Genomic DNA, 21,008 nt, shown 5'->3' on the forward strand with positions numbered 1-21,008 from the left:
ACATCCCATAATGTAAAGAAGTTTCATTTATTATGTCAATAACTTAACTTTGACAAAAAAGAACTTTCTAATTATATATAATATATTATATTATATGTATTTAAATTATATTGTTTTATTATTAATATATATATATATATATATATATATATATATATATATATATATATATATATATACACATTATATTAATATATATACATTATATATACATTATATATATATATATATATATATATATATATATATATATATATATATATATATATATATACATTATATCAATATATATATATATATATATATATATATATATATATATATATATATATATATATATATATATATATATATATATATATATATATATATATATATATATATATATATATAGGGCCCCCCTGTTTAATTTTTTCCCCAATTTTTGTTTGACGGAGAGCAGATTTTTAACACATTTCTAAACATAATTGTTTTAAAAACTCATTTCTAATAACTGATATATTTTATCTTTGCCATGATGACAGTAGATAATATTTTACTAGATATTTTCCAAGACTCTTCTATACAGCTTAAAGTGACATTTAAAGGCTAAAGGCTAGGTTAATTAGGTTAAATAGGCAGGCTAGCGTAATTAGGCAAGTTATTGTATAATAATGGTTTGCTCTGTAGACTATCAAAACAAATTTGCTTAAAGGGGCTAATAATTTTGACCCTAAAATGGCTTTCAAAAAATTAAAAAACTGCTTTTACTCTAGCCGAAAAAAAAAAAAAAGACATTCTCCAGAAGAAAGAAAATATATATTATCAAACATACTGTAAAAATCTCCTTGCTTTGTTAAACATCATTTGGGGAATGTTTAAACAAGAAAAAAAATTAAAAGGGGGCTAATAGTTCTAACTTTATATATATTAGGGGTGTAACGATTTATCGTTGTACGATTTATTGCGATGCAAAAATGTCACAATATGCATCGTGGCGTTATGACGATTTGACTACGATATGACGTCTGTTTTCTCTTATTAGTTGAGCTGTTTGCACGTGAGCTACGTTCCACCTGCTGTCGCACGTGAGTTCAGATTGCAGCAGCAGTAATGTTTGCAGACCACGTGACTGGAGTTGAAATAGAGGATGGCCCATCCTCTCAAAATCAGACGTCTGGCAACATTTCGGTTGTACAGTCATTGTTTTAGACTCGTCCGCTTTTTGAAACACGCATACTGGGTCAAACATAGCCTACGTTTTAAAGTCTTCACAGTGATTTACATACTTTGCACAGCGACATGGATACCTCCTAATGGTGTTGAAAAAGTCACATACTGTGTTTATAAGGTACAATTCACCCTAAAATATCATTCTGTTTTCATATAATGATGTATTGGCGGCCGCAAAATCACACATGACGTGAGCTGACCGTGAGCTGATACTACAGAGGGCGGACTATGATAGACGCGCGCACGTCTGCTTCGATGAACAGAACCTGCAGGTTGTGACTAACAGGTAATAAAGTAGTAGACAACATTCCGTTTGTGGAACAGAGTGATCGTTCAGGAGCCGCGTGGGAAGTATGAACAGCACTTAGCAATGGAAATGAAACCAAAAACGTGCAGATTATTTAAACAATCATATCGCATTTTAGAGTTATGATTACGACGAACATTAACCCTTTTGAGTACAGAGGTACATAAAAATGCACTTCAACATGATACACTTGATACCGAGATCAGCGACGCCGAAGAAATAGTAAACCTGCCTAAACTGCTGAAAAGAGCCATGACTGTCCTGTGTAATGAAAAGACGGCCACCCTGTCACTCATCATGCCCAGCATGAAGACAGCCATCCATAAAAACCTCTCAGACAGAAACACATAAGTTCAGGATTATCTTATAGAACTGCTGATTACCTGGAATTTTCTTTTTTTTTTTTTTTGCACACACAAAAAACGCAAGTGACCAAGCAAAGCCTTAAGCTCTTACTGTTAAATTCAATTGAATAGAAAGTTATTTTTTTGCACCTTTACTTAAAATGTTTCTTAATTTTGTCTCTGTCATTTCAATAATATTTTATAATAAGTTTTTTAATTGTTTTATTTTCCAGAGACAGGCCTGTTTAATTTATTTTCTTACAGAAGGTTCAGTTTAACAAGTTGAAACAAAAGACATACATAAAAAATAGTTTACTAGGTAATTAATTTTTTTTTAAATAAAATTTGCATTTCAGTTTAATTTTCAATTTTTATTCCAAATATTGTGATACATATGGAATCGTGAACATTATATCGTGATACACATTGTATCGTGAGCTGAGGGTATTGTTACAGCCCTAATATATATATATATATATATATATATATATATGATATGTGGATAAAATCCTTAGGATTCAAAACTCACTACATACAGCTTTTTTAACAAGCTGAGATACTACATTTTTGAAGAGTACATTTGATTTTGGCAATTATTGGTTGCTTGGCTAGTGATACCATATTATTTTTTATTAAAGTGTATTATTTTTTGTTATTAATTACTTAGTATCGGCATTAGTCATTGGAAACCACAAATGATCTGTAATTCTCAGTGTCATCACAGCAAACTTTTAATGTTATCAAAGATAATGTGGTTGCCTTTTTTCTCTCTCTCTCTTTCACACATGAACCTACACATTGTGTTTGCATGTGCCCTGAACAGTTAAACCACACAAATGCACCATCAAGAAAAAATCTGCTCTATTTCCAATAACAAATTTGTGTAATTAGAGGAATATTATTACACCTTTTTCTTAATGGCTCCTTTAATCTCTCTTGGCCAGAGTTCCTTTTCTCAATAGTGCGGGGCCTTCACATATTAATCACAGTCAACCAGTGCTTAATGTGTGCTGCATTGTTTGCATCTTAATTCATTTATGCTTTTTCATTCAGCTGTAATCTATTAACAGCCTGCATCTCTATTCTTTCTCCCTCTTTCACTCTGCATCTCATTCAATTCTCCACTTCTTTGTTAATTGCGTTCAGGCACGGTGTGAATTCAGGTTTGAGGGTGTGTGTTGGGAATATATAGATGGGGAAAAGCACATTCAGAAATCCCTCCACAAATTAATAACTTGTTTACTATGTCAACAATGCCATTTTGTCTCTCAGAGGCAACATCAAGCTCCAGTGATGTGAATCTAATTGTGGGAATATCAGGTGACTTCACTTAATAATGTCCTATAGAGTCATCCATCTTAAAAGTTGCTTCCAAAACAGTCAGATTGCACATGCAAACATATTGTGTTTAAGATGTGAAACTATACAGGACTGCTGTCATTTAACTAGCAAGCACATTTGAAGCTACTTTAACATTAGCACCTTTCCGTTTTTAAATGTTCAACTTTTGGTTAGTTGCCAATGTCACTGCTGGGTTTCTTGATAATGATGTAAAAGACTATATTCATGCAGTTCTTTGCACAACCTTAAATAAATACTACAAAATAACCTTTCATTGTTTATGATTGGTAATTGAATATGTTTACATCACCTTTTATCTCCATATTCACCTCATTTGTGATGCAGAGCGCTCAGGTTCAGGTCTGGTGAAGCATGGCTATACAAAAGAGATAAAAACAATGTAAAATCAAGGTAAAACTGTGTGCTCTTTTCTCTTATGTTTGCTTTTAAAATGGTTTGGATAAAAACAATGTAAAATCAAGGTAAAACTGTGTGTTCTTTTCTCTAATGTTTGCTTTTGAAATGGTTTGGTTGGGTTTAGGGAAGGGTTTAGGACTCTTCGCTTGGCGGTCTGTATGACAAGCCTTGCCTTCTCATGGATGTGTACAAGAAGGATGTGTATCTGATATGTACAACAGAATGTACCCTAAGCATACCTGTTAACACTGGGATGTAAAAATATGGGATACGCACTCCGCTTCCCCCCAAAAAAACAAGAAGATCTATTAAAATATGACCCCAAACTTTCCAATCTGTTCATTCAGAGCAGTTTAATTGTATGCAAGCCTATTTGAAACCATTATAAATATGGGGAGGAAATTAGCTTCAGATGATATAATACACAACAAGCATTAGAACATGTTGAAAACAGAATAACTAATATATCAATGGCCTATACAAATCTTGTTAACTTTTTGTTATTTTTTAAATATTGAATAAAGTTACTAAAGTTATTTAGTGAAACACAGTGATTCTCTCATTTTGATCCACTATTTTGTTTGATAACAGAGCTGTCACTTTAAGAATTCACAGATCTATAATCAAAGCATTTGATTACTTTTTTAACTGTTTGTGCTCAATCAAGACAAAACTATTTGTGTCTAAAATAAAACACTCCAGGATGAACATTTTTACATATTATTAAGCACAGTTGTCTGTTTAAAATCACACCTAAATCAAAAAGTTTCTTTTTTTGCTTCTCTTAAAATCATGTGTGCAGAAGCCAATCTGAGAACAGTGACTTTATATGGAGCGCGTCTGTCAATCAGCACCAATAAGGCTTATTTATAGTAGCTATATAAAGCGAAAGCATAATTCTCTTATAAACCTCTTGCAATTATATTACATTTGAGATTGGCTCTTTGATGCTACTTTCACTTTTCATAGCAGTATTTAAAATAAGGGAGAAATACAGAAAAATACTTAAACGGAATGATAACCGTAACCCTAACATTTTTTTTAGGATCACAAATATCTAGACAGTGCCCTCTAGTGGATTTGTTATTTGAAACATGCAATGAAATCTCCAAGCAATTCGTAACTTATTCATTTAGTGGCTAATTTGTATTCATTTGTACGAGTCAATCGAATATTTTAGTACAAGTTGCTTGTCTCTTAAAGAGGGTTAGGTTTACATAATAAATTAAATTGTATGAATTCATACAAATTAGCCACTTTTCTGACAATACATAAAACAGTTATTATAGAATACTTTAAATAGTATAGAAGTCAAAGGTTACAGGTATCCAGCTTTCTTTAAAATATATTATTTTGTGTTCAACAAAAAGAAGAAAGTCAAAAAGGATTGAAACAAGTTAATGAGAACTAAATGATGACAGAATGTTTATTTTTGTGTGAACTATCCCATTTATAATTAAGTAATAAACTTAATATATTATACTGAGGTGAAAACTTCTTCATAAAACACAACTCAGAGGATGTAGAGGGCTGGACTTCTTGATAATGATGTATTTTAGCTTTTAAAGGTTTAGTTCAGACAATATTGAAAAGTATGCTATTGATTTCTCACCCTCAAACCAAACACAGTCATAATATTGTGATTTCAGTGATAAAACTAATCATATGAATCTCCAAGAACACTTTTGTACACCAATATACTCTAAACCAGAGATGGCCAAACTTGGGCCTGCGGGCCAAAGTTGGCCCATGGTAACCTTTGAATTGGCCCGCCATCCCATCTGAGAATGGTTCAGAGATTTAATGTAATTTAAAATTTAATGTAACCTTTTATTTATTTATTTATTTATTTATTTATTTATTTATTTATTTATTTATTTATTTATTTATTGTTGCATTGTTAAGCTAAAAAAGCCTTCTGAAATTAAATGTTTCAATATAAATGGTGTGAAATAATCAGATTTAGTATAAAATATATAATAAAATATATACATACGACACATAGAGGACAATGCAGAGACTTTGTTGAGTGAATCAAGGCCAAAGTAGCTTCTGCTTGACTAGTGTATTTAGTGTTGAACTCCACTGTGTTATAAATGTGATTTTTTTTTTTATTGCAATAAGTTATAATTAATAAAAGGCTATACTGTATTAGCTAATATGGATTAAAGTAATGTTTTCTATTTATTTTTGATATTATGAAAGGAACTAGGCAATTACCCATGGCAACTTTAATGTAAAATAGTTATATATTATATATATTATAAATAGTGGTATATTTATCTTTGGCCCACCGCTATCAATGATATTTGGTTTTTGGTCCTATATACGAAAAAGTTTGGGCACTCCTGCTCTAAACACACGTTCATTGCATTCATTTTTAATAGGAGCCAGCAGAGTTGAAATCAGATTAATGGTAATGAGCTTTGGCGCTGTTCAGCTGCAATCAATTGGTTGATACCAATTGGTAGAGAATGCAGTCCCTTAAACACTGGTTCTGACAACATTAGTTCCCTAGCAAAAGGAAGCAGAGGTTGATAATTGCTGTAATTGGCTTCCCAGTTTGTATTGTAGGCTGTGCACAAATTAACATTAATGTGAAGTCCAAGACAACCAAACATATTCTATAAACAACATGTTTAAATTAGATTAGCACTTAAACAGGAACAAAAAGCAGCCTCACACTGTGCTAACTTTTCCCCTGTCACACAATTTAATATAGTGTTTCATAAAGAATGTCATTATTTAAATTTTTTTTAATAATTGTATTTTTGAGCATCTAACATGTTTTTTCTGTTATTTAGTTATAGAGTTTTCTAAAATTAAATAGCAATATGAATGAGGATCCTTCTTTTTTTAAAACACAGTGTGAACAGATAATCAGCTAATTATATGTAGCCTTAGAAAATTAGACTAGGTGTCATTACAAAACGACATCGTTGTAGTCTGTTATGGTGCGATTGCTTCATAAATTTCCCTTTTAGGAGCAAAACGGTCAAAAGTTCACCCCTGTGTAGCTGGCAAGCCTTGAACTGAACCGCCACCTCGTAACTGCATGCATGCGTAATATATCCATGTGAATCTATTATTAACTTTGACATTTAACTTTCCTTTGATTTAGCTTGTTAGCTTTGATTCATCTCATTTGGCATTGTGGCTTGGGAAATGCTGTCCAAGTCGGTGGGATATGCTCTTTTAGCTCGCTTAGAATGCTTTAAGAGAGGCCAAAGGGATGCCTGAGATCTGTGTACCACTCTCTGCAATGGCCACAGTCCTGCTTCTTCTGAAAAAAAAACACCAAACTCCAAACAAGCAGAGCGTAATTATGTGAGAAATATGTCCATCTGGAGCCTTCGGGGCTTTTCTGTGAGACTTTGACATTTAAAGAAAGCCACATATGGAGCGTTTCAAAATCGTAATGATTTGGGTTATATTCACTTAGAGCTTGATGCCATCAAGGTCAGGGGTTCGATTTGCTATGAATGTATGAATTGATTAAATGTATGCTTCATCGCTGTTCTATATAAAGTGTTTTTATCTCTTCAGAGCTCTTGGAGTTGGGTTAGACTGCCCGATTGTTTCTATCATGTCTTTATTATTTTTCAATTCTAGTTTGGCCTTTTATGGATTACAGAAATGTACTTTAAGTGGAAGGACATACATTTATTATATTTCATTAAACCAATATATCCATCTTTGATTAAAATGTTTTTCACTTTTAAAAGTGTTCTGGGGGATTGCCTACTGGTCAAAAGAGCTAAGGAGCGTTCGAATTCATGCAGCGCTGTACAGACCGATCAAAATCTGTCTTAACATGGTGCATACCAGTTATAAACTTTGTCATGTTGCTGTGACGAATCTGCCAATCTGCAAACAAGAATAGTTTAATGTTACATCCGGAAAAGGTCACTAGTTAACACGGTCACCAGTTAAACCGTAACACCGGCTTCATTCAGTTTACTGTTGTGTCCTTAAGCAGATGTTTACACCGTGTAGACTTGAAATCATGTCTACAATTACAGCGTATGAGATGCCCTTGTTAAAGTATTGAACACATTGATGCATTATGTCTGGTGTTTCCGTCTGGTTGGCATCCTTTATAAACCTCAAACACCAACACACATAAAGCTGCTCATGTGTTTGCTACAAAATGGGCAAAACAACCCTCACCCACAGTCCATGTTCGGTTACCATACACTTTATTTAGGCCATGTATTTCACAACACGAATTTACTTTTTTCTAACACTTTTCCCTGCAAATATTCCCTAAAATGTAAATTTGTTTCATTCTTGCAAAAATCATCTTTTCTTTGTAATTGTGTATTTAGATAGGTATTTTTTATGTAAATTTGTCTCGAGCTTCGTAAAAGTGTTTTACACTTTGTAATGTTGTTTTGCACTTTCCAGCCACTGTAGTATAATCTGAACAAACCACCTGTAGAAACACTCCTCTTTCTTATTGACCTGACATTTTATCTAAACTCCATCTTAGAAGAACTCCATAATGAAAGCAATGCTTACTATAAATCCACCTTATTTGTGTTGCTGTGCTTGCTTCAGCCTTAATTAACGCAAAATATTAAACCTTAAATACCTCTTTTGCACAGTATTCACCTTTAATACCTCTCTTGCACAATATCCTGTACATTATTGTTCTGTCTCATGTAAAAGCCCTTGTATAGCCTGTTTTATGTGTATAGTTAAGTATCTTATAGTATATGTTAGTTATGCATAGTTTTTTAAATAGCTCTTATGTCCAGTGTTGTGTTATATTTATGATTCATTCATGTAGCACCGTTCTCCTGCGAGACACAACAGTTCATTCCTCTGTATGTTGAGTAATGAAGTTTGCAGTGCGTGCTTGCGGCTTTTTAAAACTTTTTTTGGTGCATTAATCTTGTCAATAATATTCAGAAGGTCATGATTCCACTATTTCAATATACTATCATAAACCACACAAGAAGTATTTACCTTCCCCTTATAAACATTATTTCACAGGAAAATAACATATCAATTATCTTTATTCACTTATTCATGTCTACATCAATGTAATGAGATTCCTACAGTCCAAAGCATTAAGAAATAAATTTTCATTACATTATTTAAATCATTACATATTAAAAATCCATAATTCACAATATTATAGCTAAACAACAAACCATTAAAGCAACACAGAAAGGTCCAACTCCTCATTCATTCCTCTTGGTGTAAGTGATTTTAATATATAAATTCAGTATGCTTCTCTTTGTAATAATCTTTTATTCAGATTACCTCCTCTACGTGACTTAAATACTTCTTCGATTTGTGTATATTCTAGTTTTTTAACATCCAAAAACTATAACATGTCTTGCTACTGCCAAAGTGAAATATTGTCATCAAATACTTAATTTACTGTTTGTTCACTAATTAGCCATTTCAACTGACGTGATTAGTTCCTTTTGTACCTTTTGGCATGGACATTTTATCATGTAGACCACATTGCGAGTAGAGCAGGTAGGTAACACTGTACAATAAGGTTCATTAGTTAATGCATTTACTAACATGAACTAATCATGAACAACACATGTAAAGCACTTATTAATCATAATTGAACATTTACTAATCTATTATTATCATCCAAGTCGATGCTTGTTAACATTAGTTAATGCAACATGAGTTTACATGAAATAACAATGAACTACTGTATTGTTATTAACTAACGTTAACTAACATGAACAAATAAAGTAGTAACTATATTGTTCATGTTAGTAAATGCATTAATTAACCTTAACTAATGAACATTATCGTAAAGTGTGACCAGCAGGTAATACAGGCTTTTATTTTTATATTTTTACCTCTATGTTCACATATGTAGCAGAATGACAATAAAGCTCTATTTGACTTTGAAATGCGTTTCCATCATAGTTAATGCACGTTTTTTGTTTTTCCGTTTTTTTGTCAAATATTGCCATTTCCATTAAGTGTTGTTTATGCAATAATCGAAAATGTGTATAAAAATGGATGGATAGAAACATAGCTATTGATTATTATAATTTTGCTGCAATCTACTACAGTTATGTACATGACAGACTGAATTGGTCAATTGTAGTTTCCACATGTCTAATAAAAGAACATTTTGTGCTTTTAGCTCATAGTCATTTACTGCATAGAACAGACTGTAATAGTAATGTTGTGTTTGCTTACATGATAGTTTTGTTGTTTTTGAGGATGTCTGAATGTTAAGCAACCTATCCAGACTGCCATCTGATTCAGTTAGTTTATATGAAGCGACAGATGAAATTGCTCCAAAATGCCAAATACTTTGATTGATGCTCTATTATCTTTGACATTTACCTTTCCTTTTATTTAGCTTGTTAGCATTGATTCATCTTATTTGGTATTGTGGCATGATAAATGTGGCATTTATGCTTTAAGTTTCTATAAACCAGAGGACTTTCTAATAGAATAGTTTGAGTGAATGCAGACACTTTGACATCAACGAAACAGTAAAAAAATGGTGATAAGCTTAAACTGTAATAAATTATATGTTACAATTAGTCATGACAGCATATGTTTTAAACAAGTTAAATATTTTCGGACCTAATTTGCCCAAGTTTTCCAAGCTAAGGTTAATTTGATTCAGCTTAAAAAGTTAAGACATCCAGGATTTTTTTTACAGTGTATATATTTCTATATAATGTCAAAGGTTTACTTCATCCAAGATTGTACATTTGGTATTATTTACCCAAGATGTTGTTGACATTGTGTGTGTTCTTAGCACATTACATTAAAGATTTGTAGCTAAAGCTAGGGTGTTTGGTGATTTATCAAATTAAAGTCAAACTTGAGAGTTAAAAACACATATACAGTTGAAATCTAAATTATTAACCCCCCTTTAATTTATTTATTTATTTATTTATTTATTTATTTGTTTAATATTTCCTAAATTAGGTTTACCAGAGCAAGGAATTTTTTTAAGTATGTCTGATAATATATGTTCCTCTGGAGAAATTCTTGTTTTTTTTAAGTCAAAATTATTATCCCCTTTAAGCTATATTTTTCAAAAGTTTACAGAACAAACCATCATTATACGATAACTTGCCTAATTACTCTAACATGCCTAGTTAACTTAATTAACCTCCAGTTGCTAATCTTTTAAATGTCACTTTAAGCTGTATAGAAGTGTCTCAACAAATATCTAGTAAAATATTATTTACTGTATTCATGGAAAAAATAAAAGAAATCTGTTAATAGAAATGAGTTATAAAAACTATTATGTTTAGAAATGTGTTGAAATCTTCTCTCCGTTAAACAGAAATTGGAGAAAAAATAAACAGGGGGCTAATAATTTAGGAGGTTTAATAATTCTGACTTCAACTCTATAGCCAAAAGGAAATTAATATCCAGTGGATCCAAACACTATATTGAGGTCTTATGAAGCAAACAATCTGTTGAATTAAAAATTGAGAATTATTTAAAACATTATTACCTTGAATCCATAGTCCCACTAAACGACCCTAGGTGCATTCAATGTAGTTTGCTTGCCATCTCTTTGTTGTATTATCCAGGATAAACACAAGTATAATAAACACAATGCGACTTCCCCTCTCCCTCTCCATTGTAAACAGTTCACGATGAGTTTTCATTCATATATGTGTCATTATGAGGCATGGAGATTTGTTTGAGATTCATTTACCAAGGCTGTAGATTAAACAGTTTTTAGTTTCTTGCAAAAGCAATTGTTTTGCTTCATAGGACATCGATGTGTCGCTGTGAGGCATGGTATTCAATTTGTTTTGCCTGTATATGTTTGATCATGCAATATTTGTGTTTTTGTTGCTTGCATTTGCCATTGTTTTCCCCCTGGTGACCCAAACAGAACAATCCACCAGTTGAGAAGCACTGCTTCTGATTATAGTATGGAAATGTATTTGACATCTGTGATGTGTTTTCACAGTGAGTAATCAGTGTAAGCGAGTCAAATGGAATTATGGTTTTGTTTTTGAACATTCACAGACATTTTAATCAAGGACCAGACCCAATCTGAGCTTGGGAAACCAACCATCAACTAAATATGGTCAGCGTGTCTCGGTTGTGAAATGAAGAGAACAGATCTTGTAATGATTCAGGAATCAAAGCCGTGTTTTGAAACAGGATCTATAATCCATTCCTCATGCGAACAGGCTATTGATCGAATCAAATAAAGCTTGTAATGGATTTAAGGCCAATTGCAAGTCGCAATAATCATGGCAGAGATGTGTGGTGAGTTATTCTTTGGGTTGATTTATAAAAATAATGCATGCGCTGCTCACAGATGATGGTTTTATGAGGCGGCTGGCTGATGACTTATAAATGAAACTCCTTCAGGTCTCTTCTCATCTTCTCTCTCCGTCATTTCATGCTTCAAACTCTTTGTTGCGTTCACTCCCAAACACATAATCACAGAATCCTGAAATTCTTTTGAACTTTTCAAATTTAACTTATTGATGGAAATCGTAAATTCACAGTTCATTAAATTATCCAAAGCCGAAGAAATCTGGCTGGTGGTATCGACAGGTTGCGGTCCAGACTAGTTGTCTGAAACGGCCCCAGTTCTATATCTAAAGGGAATAAAATCAAACGTAGGCTTCTGAGCCTCGGCCCAGGTCTCTGTTGCTTGCTCCAGCGACTGTAGGATTTGTTCATCTATAATTAACCATTAAACTTCATTGAAGGAGAGGTTGAAAAAATGAAGGAGAAAAAAATGACAGCTCTGCCCTTGGATATGAGGCACAGTGGGAGACGGCAAGAATAATAATGCACACATTGCTCAGGGTTCTTCAGGATGCTTTCTGATAGATCTGCAAATAATTACAATCTACAAACAAATACAAGAACAGAGGTGGCCTTTGCTGAGGTCCCGAGCTGCGAGTGCTAGTGGCCCTTTGGGTTTTGCTGTGAATTTCTGGATGAACTCAATTTTAATGAGTCTCTTCAACCAGCTGGCATTTCTCAGACACTGCTTTTTCTTGTCCCTCTCCGCAGTAAGCTCTCTCCATCTGCGCTCCGGCCCATCAGACAGACCGCCAGGCTGTGACTATCTGTCACATTGATCTGAGATTATGGTATCAGTGTAAACACAGAGAGAAAAACACCAGTCGATGGGGTCCCTGTAGCTTCCAGTGATACATCAGCCTTTGTTTCGCCATGACCTGTGATAATCTCAAGAGAGAGATCATGACATTGACCCCTGTATTAGCTTGTTCTTCTGTTAGAAAGAGACAAAGATGGTGTGTTTTGAATGTATTTTAGGCACTAGAGCATCCTATCTTCATTACACATACCTGGTGTGTGTTTCCCAAAAGCATAGCCAATTATGGCCATAAAGTCAGTCATTAACAATAAAATTAGCAACTCAGGCTAATTGGAAATACCATCCTGATCTCATGAGGAAACGTAAGTATTGTACGTTTTGTCAGTGTAGTGGCTAATTTATACGAATTCGAACAAGTTCAGTCATATGAAAATGATTTATAAAAGGAGACATGGCAAACAACCCCACCCCTAAACCTAACCGTCATTAGGGGATAAGCAAATTGTACTAAATTGTACAAATGGGATTGTACGTTTTCATACAAACTAGCCACTAATTTTAAAAGTTACAAATTGCCATGAGAAAGCTTTGCAAATATATGCACTTCAGCCAACGAATCTGTATAAAAATACCAAAGCATATGCTTAAACATATGTTTGACTGTAGTTTCTATGCAAAAAGTATTCTACGGGCAGTATGACACCAATATCTTTTGGGTTTTTTCAGACTATTGGTTTACCTCACCTGTCTATTTTCATATGGATAACTTTTCTAGAGTGGTCAGTTTGCTTTGTAGCTCACTTGTACTTGTGATGCAGAACGTTTAGTTTAAAGGTAAAACTACATGTTTGCGGTAGACTTTTCTCTTAAATTCACTGTCACATTGATCTAAGATTACGGTATCAGTGTTAACACAGAGAGAAAAACACCAGTCGATGGGGTCCCTGTGGCTTCCAGTGATGCATCAGCCTTTGTTTCACCATGACCTGTGATAATCTTATAGGAGAGATCATGACATTAACCCCTGCTTTAGCTTGTTCTTCTGTTACAAAAGACAAACATGGTGTATTTTAAATGTATTTTAGGCACTAGAGCATGGCTTTAGTTTAGTTACTACCATCTTTATAACACTTACCTGGGGTGTGTTTCTCAATAGCATAGCCTACTATGGTTGCAAGATCAGCCATTACTAACATAATTTAACAACACAGGCTTATTGGAAATATGTGCTTCAGCATACATTTCTGTATAAAAATGCAAAAACATACCTAAATGTATGTCACAGTAATTTCTATATCAAAAGAAAACTACTGGGCAGTATTGATAAATTTACCTCAACTGACTAAATAACTATTTATTTTCTAGAGTGGTCAGTTTACTTTGTTGCTCATTTGGTTTTGTGTTGCAGAAAGCTCAGTTTGGAGGTAAAACTACATGTTTGCAGTGGATTTTTCTCTTAAATTTGCTTTTGAAAACACTAGTGGTTGGGTTTGATGAATGGTTTAGGACAGTGGTTTTGTTAGGTGGTCTGCATATGTCAACCTCACCTTCTCTGGGATGTTTACAAGATGGACTTGTATCTGAAACATACAACAAAGTTTATACTGAGTAATGCATCAAAATTTAGAAAGTGTCTTCTAGTAAATTTGTCATTTGAAATATTCAGCGAAATGTACCCAGAGCTGCGTATTTCATATTTTGCAAAAACGTTGGCTGAGGCACATAATTCCAGTAAGCCTGGGCGGTAAATCTGGGTGAATTACAGTTTAGACTTATTGAGTCCATATTTTCAACATTGGCAAACAGAATTGCAAACTTGTTTTGCAAACTTTTGACCTGTGCTCAGAAGAAAAGAGTTGTCTTACTACGACATTTATTTAAAAACAAGCGAAACAAAACTATCAGTAGTAAATCAAACCAAAACTGAACCAATCAGTTGTTTGCAGTGAGATATTTGAATAAAAAGCCACTCTTCAAGTTTATTTTATCACTCGTTTGGATTAATAGATTATTATAACGACCTTTGTGTGTGTTTGGATGTGCCCACTTGCCTACCTATCTATGAGAGAACCATGATGTTGTTACACATCCACTAACTTTGCCATGATGGCAGTCAAAGTACATAATAGTTTTCTAGTTAGTTTGCAAGATACCAGTCTTTAATAATACTAGGAAAATGACTGAATGTTTTTCAAATGAACTCCTTGTGAACCTGCGTAAATGATATATTACTTGATGTACTTGCATTAATATAGTGTAATATTTTCTTTCAGCTGTCTTCTAAGTTTTTTTTTCTCTCTCTCTCTCTATGATGTTGCATTTCCTTAGATTTTATTTGTTGCCGCCTCTTAGTGTTCTCCTTACTAAATTTATAGAACATATTCAACAATTATGATATTTTTTTATCTGACTTTTATCATTTGGATGTTCATCCTTGTCAAGCAACTTTGATACAATCTAATATAATCTATATAAAGCACTACAGAACCAAAGGTGACTTGACTTGAATTATATAGTGAACGTGGTTTTGGATCATTATAACCTCCATACATTTAAATGTACATTTACCTTTGTCCAAAGCTACTTACAATTGAGCAGTGGTGTAAAGTAACAAACTACAAATACTCAAGGTACTGTAGTTAAGTAGTGTTTTCTACAATCAGACAATGTACTTTACTAGGTTAAGTCAATGAGTACTTTGAGTACATTTTTAGTGCTTTGTCAGTACTTTTACTCCACTATTTTCCTGCAGTCTATGGAGTCCATGGAGACAGTGCATTTCTGTATTTATTGTGAATATTTACATGCACAACAATCTATAAATACAATCAAGAAAAAGCTGCAACTGAAAAAAAAGTGTTTTATCATTTCCCAAGTCTTACAGTATTCAAGTACAGTAACTAAATAATACACAAAAATAATTCAATAAAATTAATCATCATTAAAGTTACAAATGGTACAATTTTTATGCCTGAATGCTTTTAAGGTCATCAAAAACACAAGGAAATGATGAACTATAATTCAGACTCAAAATTGTGTATACTTGCGATGTGACTATTGCGAATGATCACATTACGATATAGATGCTGAAACTATATATAGTGCACCCTTAATTTAGACAGCATGTCACTAATAAAAAGATGTAGATGATGAAATCGCCAAATGGCCTTAAACAATAACTAAATGCACTACAGAATGTTAAGTTTTCAATTTACGCACATGCACTTATTGCATGTAAACGCATCAGCCTTTCACATCGTAATATTCACTACTCTTAAGTACAGGTTGATATTAACGTTCTGTTTGTGGCACATTAGTATATATGAGTGGGCTTGTAAATAACTCACGAAAGAATAAATTTACATTTAAAACCAAGCACACCATTGTTTTTTCTTGTAAAATTCCCAATAAGTTTATTAAGGTGTATTCATATAAATGGCCCACCCTGTACTTTGGAAAGGAGAGAGAAAGAAAATGCTTATAGGTTTTTAGTTGTCATTTGAAAGATACCTGTGTATCCGCAGTCTGAGTGGGAATGGGAAGATCATTCCACCAGCGAGGAACATTAAATGAAAATGTTTTGAAAAGTGACCACAGGGCAAGGCTCCCACCCTGATCAGAGGCTCCTGAAGGGGATGTAGACCTTTACGAGCAGGTGGAGGTATAGGTTGCAGTACCAGTAGCTGTCCTGTAAGCAAGCATCAATGATTTGACCTTGATCCAATGCAGAGAGATAAAAAGAGGTGTTACATGGGTTCTCTTTGGCTCATTGAAGACAAGGTGATCTGCAGATCTGTAGAGGCTTGGGAGTTCAGGATGGGAGAGCAGCTAGAAGAGCATTGCAGTAGTCCACTTTTAGTCCAATTTACTTCACTTTTATTTTTCCAAAAGTGCACATTTATAGCCAGCGTCGTGAATAAATTTGGTTTGTGAAACAGGCCACAGCAGAGAAGTGAATCAAACAACACACTGTTTTTTGAGATTGGCAGTTTGCTGCAGATGTTTCACTTTCAGGTACAGATGCTCCAGTTGTAGACAGAGAACTGTCATAGTGTGTGTGTTTTTTTTTTTTTTTCATCAACTCTAAACCAGCTCTGAAATCTAGTTTAGCTGTTCCTCTGTTTAATTTGTAAAAATCACTTCATTGTAATGAATAAATATTTCAAGATTGAATGTTTCTAAATATGGTAATGTATTTATTGGAGTTGTTTGAGATTTTATGCTCATGTATTGAGATCTGTTTAGGTTTGTAACAGCAGCATACATTAACAGCACATTAAACTACAAGGCTTGTGCAAATTCCTTCATCTGTGAATGTTAATAAGCACCTTGACAGCTTTCACACGGCATTGCTTATGGGGGATTCCAGAGATATATTTGTGTGCTTCTGTACTTGTGCATAGCGTGTTAGTCTTTCAAGACAGAATGTAAATAACTGCTAATATGGTAATTGCTCAGCTGATATGCATTTTTATAGTTTACGAACTGAAATAAAGTATATAAAGCTGCTGATGACATCACATCTTTCTAAGTCTACTAGTTTTCAGACCTAACACAAACCCTATGTTATCGTTCCTAATTACAGTTATAGTTTGGTGTGAAATGTTGGTTTAATTTACCCATTTCTTTCAGTCCCAGTGGCCCAGTTCTAGTTACGTTTGCCCAGGGCTTCTGTATCTTCTTCAGGGAAACACTTCCTGCTTCCTGCGTTTATGCTTTATGAGGAGAAAACTATTCCCAAAGCTACTCTGTCCGGTCTGTTTGGGGACGAGGATATCGTTAATTATGAAAAATAATGATAAGTAAACATTGTTTACTTTACATCATGTTATATGCAAGGCAAATCTGCAGATCTGAGGAGAAAAAAACTAAACTCAGCCTCTGGATGTAAATTAAGATTAATAATAAATATAATCATGTTATAATAGTACACATTTTCACCCCTTAAGAAGAAGCTAATTTACAGAAGAATGTATATTCTCTAATTAAAGGTGAAATACTGAGGAAACATTTTCTCAGACCTTCGCTCAGTTTTCTCGCTCTGTCTCTCTTGAGATTTCACAGCTGTTAAGCAAAGGTCAACCTTATTAAGACCAAAAGATAAAGAGAAAATGACCTTCTGTTTTTTTTTTTTCTTCTTCTTTTCTTTTGCATTGTATGTGTGTATCACAGCAATCAGTTCTATTTGCATAGACAAAGGTCACACACTAGTTGGGTTTTGAAAGAACAGCACATTTAAAGTCTGTTTTCCTTAATAGTGTCTTATTAGATGGTATTTGATAATATACTGAGTTTATATACTGTATACAGTGCTGAGTTTGCTTACAAATTAGAGTATTGTTAATTTGTCAATTAAAGGAATGTTTTGTGACTGACTCTTCGATTTAATCTTCACCTAACATTTATTCATTCATTCAGTAGCCATCCATTCAAACACTTGCATAGCTTATCTAAAGTAAAAGTAACTGGTTATCATTAGTCATATTTGACGTAGGGATGTTTTAAAAATGAAATCTAAACAAAAGTACTTTTAGAGTCTGATTCCATAATCAATGGTAACAATTGCAGTGAGTAATTTAAGCCTTATGTACTGTTGGAAATGTTTTCATCCATGGGAAGATTTTGCATTGATTTAGCTAAAACTTGTTCTCTGTTTCAGCTAGCAGAATAATTTTTGGTGGCAAATCTTATATTAACAAATAATTTGAGAAAACGCTTTAAATAAAAAAAACTCACTAAACACTCTGGGCAAATGTACTATCCTTTTGTTAAGTTAGGGATGAAAACATCCAATGAGTTAATCTGCTGTAAAAATCAGATAATTTTTATTTATTTATTTTATTTTATTTTATTTTATTTTATTTTATTTTATTTTATTTTTTATTTATTTTTTATTTATTATTATTTATTTTTTTTTTTGCATAAATCGCCCTGATCAAAACTACTAAATAGCTTAGAAATTTACAGGATTTCAACTCTTTAATTGGCAAATTAAGAAAAAATTGTCACTGATTTGGTGAAAAAACACATAACATAAAAATTGTAAACTGGATTTTTGTTTACATATTATCAAATTCTTGGACTTGTGAAACAACCTTGACCTTCATGCATTGTTTATGATCAATTTTCTTTTTTTTTTCTCCCTAATTTACTGTTGGTTGGGGATTTTGCCCTACTGATTTCTGTTATAACCACATTTTTGTTTTATTACAAAACCATGACACCATGTAATCATGCATTTTTGATTGTTGGTGATTTTCCCTGTTGGAAAGATGTTAAACTTGTACTTTAGTTTTAATTTGTAATTCATACTGAGTATTAAGTATTATACAAATTGAGTTTTTTTAAAATGGAATTTAATCCAAACAAATGTACTTTTGAAGTGATAACGTAATTGGTGTTGATAATGGTAATGGAATATAGATTACTTTAGCTAATGTATTCTGACTTGATTACTTTTAGTTTAGTTTTGACCTATATTGCGCATATTTATGTCATTTTTATGCATTCATTCATTTCCTTTTCGGCTTAGTCCCTTTATTAATCAGGGGTTGGCACAGCGGAATGAATCGCCAACTTATTCTGGATGTTTTACGCAGAGGATGCCCTTTCAGCCGCAACCCAGCACTGGGAAACACCAATATACTCTTACATTCACACACATACACTATGGCCAATTTAGCTTATTCATTTCACCTACAGCGCATGTCTCTGGACTGTTGGAGAAACCGGAGCAATCGGTGAAAACCCACGAGAACACGGAAAGAACATGCAAGCTCCACACATAAATGCCAACTGACCCAGCTGGAGCTCAAACCAGCTACCTTCTTGCTGTGAGACAATTGTGCTACCCGGTTTCATTTTTATTTGACCTCATATTCTTAATCATAGATTACAAATGAATTTGCATATCTGCATGACCATATGCACACCCAGTCATGTAATTCATACAAAGTAACTGTAACCTAATATATCTAATCCATTTACGTAATCTAGATCACTTACAATCAGTTACCACCCATTAATTTAAAAGATACATCTATTCAATAAAATACCATCACAAAAAAATAGAAAAAAAAATACAAATGAAATAAAATAAAAGGTTAGCTCAGACAAAAGTCAATCATACATTTTCACCATATCATGCATTAAGTTTTACACATTTTTGAATAAGACATGAAATAAGACATTTGCTGTACACGAGTGAACAAGTGGCCAGTTTTTCTTTTTCTTTTTTTTCATGCCTTATGTCATGATTTGGCATGAATGTGTTTATTGGGACCGGTTCCTCTTTCCTGGCTGACGCTGCCCATGTCTTGCTGGCACAGCTGTAGAGCAGAGCGCCTTTTCCTGTCGAAACATAATCTCTAATGAAGTGTCAACATAAAGCAGCCTGCTCTGACCTTTGGAAGGAATTTAATTTGCCTCCTTCTGGCATGTTTGACTCCATGTAGAACAATCTTGGATGGCCACATCTGAGAAAATACCCTGAGAAGTGAAGTACTTATTGGATTAGAGCGCTGTGGCCTTTCATGAACTCATAAATAATGCTGAGCATGACTGATAACTCGGAGACAGAGACGAGCAATAGTGCTGCAGGTTGAAAAGTAAACAAAGCCTTTCTTTTCCCTCTTATTTTCTTTCTATTTTTAGATTTCTCTTTCTGTGTCTCTCTAACTGATTTGGTTCATTATCAGTTAGTTCACTTGACTCTTTGTTTGTTGATACTCCAGAGCATCATCATATATACTAATAATAAACTACTCTCAAAAAATTGGCGGCTTAGTGGTTAGCACTCTTGCCTCACAACACAAAGGTTGCGGGTTCAAGTCCCAGCTGGGCAAGTTGGCATTCCTATGTGGAGTTTGTAAAGTTCCTCCTGTGTTTGTGTGGGTTTCCTCCAAGTGTTCTGGTTTCCCCCACAGTCCAAAGACATGTGCATGTGGATGAATTAGGTCAACTAAATTGGCTGTAATGTATGTATGTGTGTAAATGAGTGTGTATGGGTGTTTCCCAGTACTGGGTTGCAGCTGGAAAAGCATTTGCTGCAAAAAACATATGCTGGAATAGCTGGCGATTCATTCCGTTGTGTTGGCCCCTGAAAAACAAGAGACTAAGCAAAAGGAAAATGAATGAATGAATGAATGAATGAATGAATGAATGAATGAATGAATGAATGAATGAAAGTTTATTTCCCCCTTTTCATTCAGAAGAAATAATGTTTAACCAAAATATTATACAAGCCAATTAATGACATTTACATTTACATTTAGTCATTTAGCAGACGCTTTTATCCAAAGCGACTTACAAATGAGGACAAGGAAGCAATTCACAC

General features: G+C 33.5%; 1 protein-coding gene across 1 annotated transcript in view; it reads left to right on the forward strand.

Annotated features, from left to right (window-relative positions):
• Positions 1 to 21,008, forward strand: part of aff2 (AF4/FMR2 family, member 2) — a 408,814-nt gene that overhangs the window by 338,016 nt on the left and 49,790 nt on the right. The gene's annotated exons all lie outside the window — the stretch shown is intronic.

Source organism: Danio rerio, chromosome 14 (assembly GCF_049306965.1).
Source record: "Danio rerio strain Tuebingen ecotype United States chromosome 14, GRCz12tu, whole genome shotgun sequence".
NCBI lineage: Eukaryota > Metazoa > Chordata > Actinopteri > Cypriniformes > Danionidae > Danio > Danio rerio.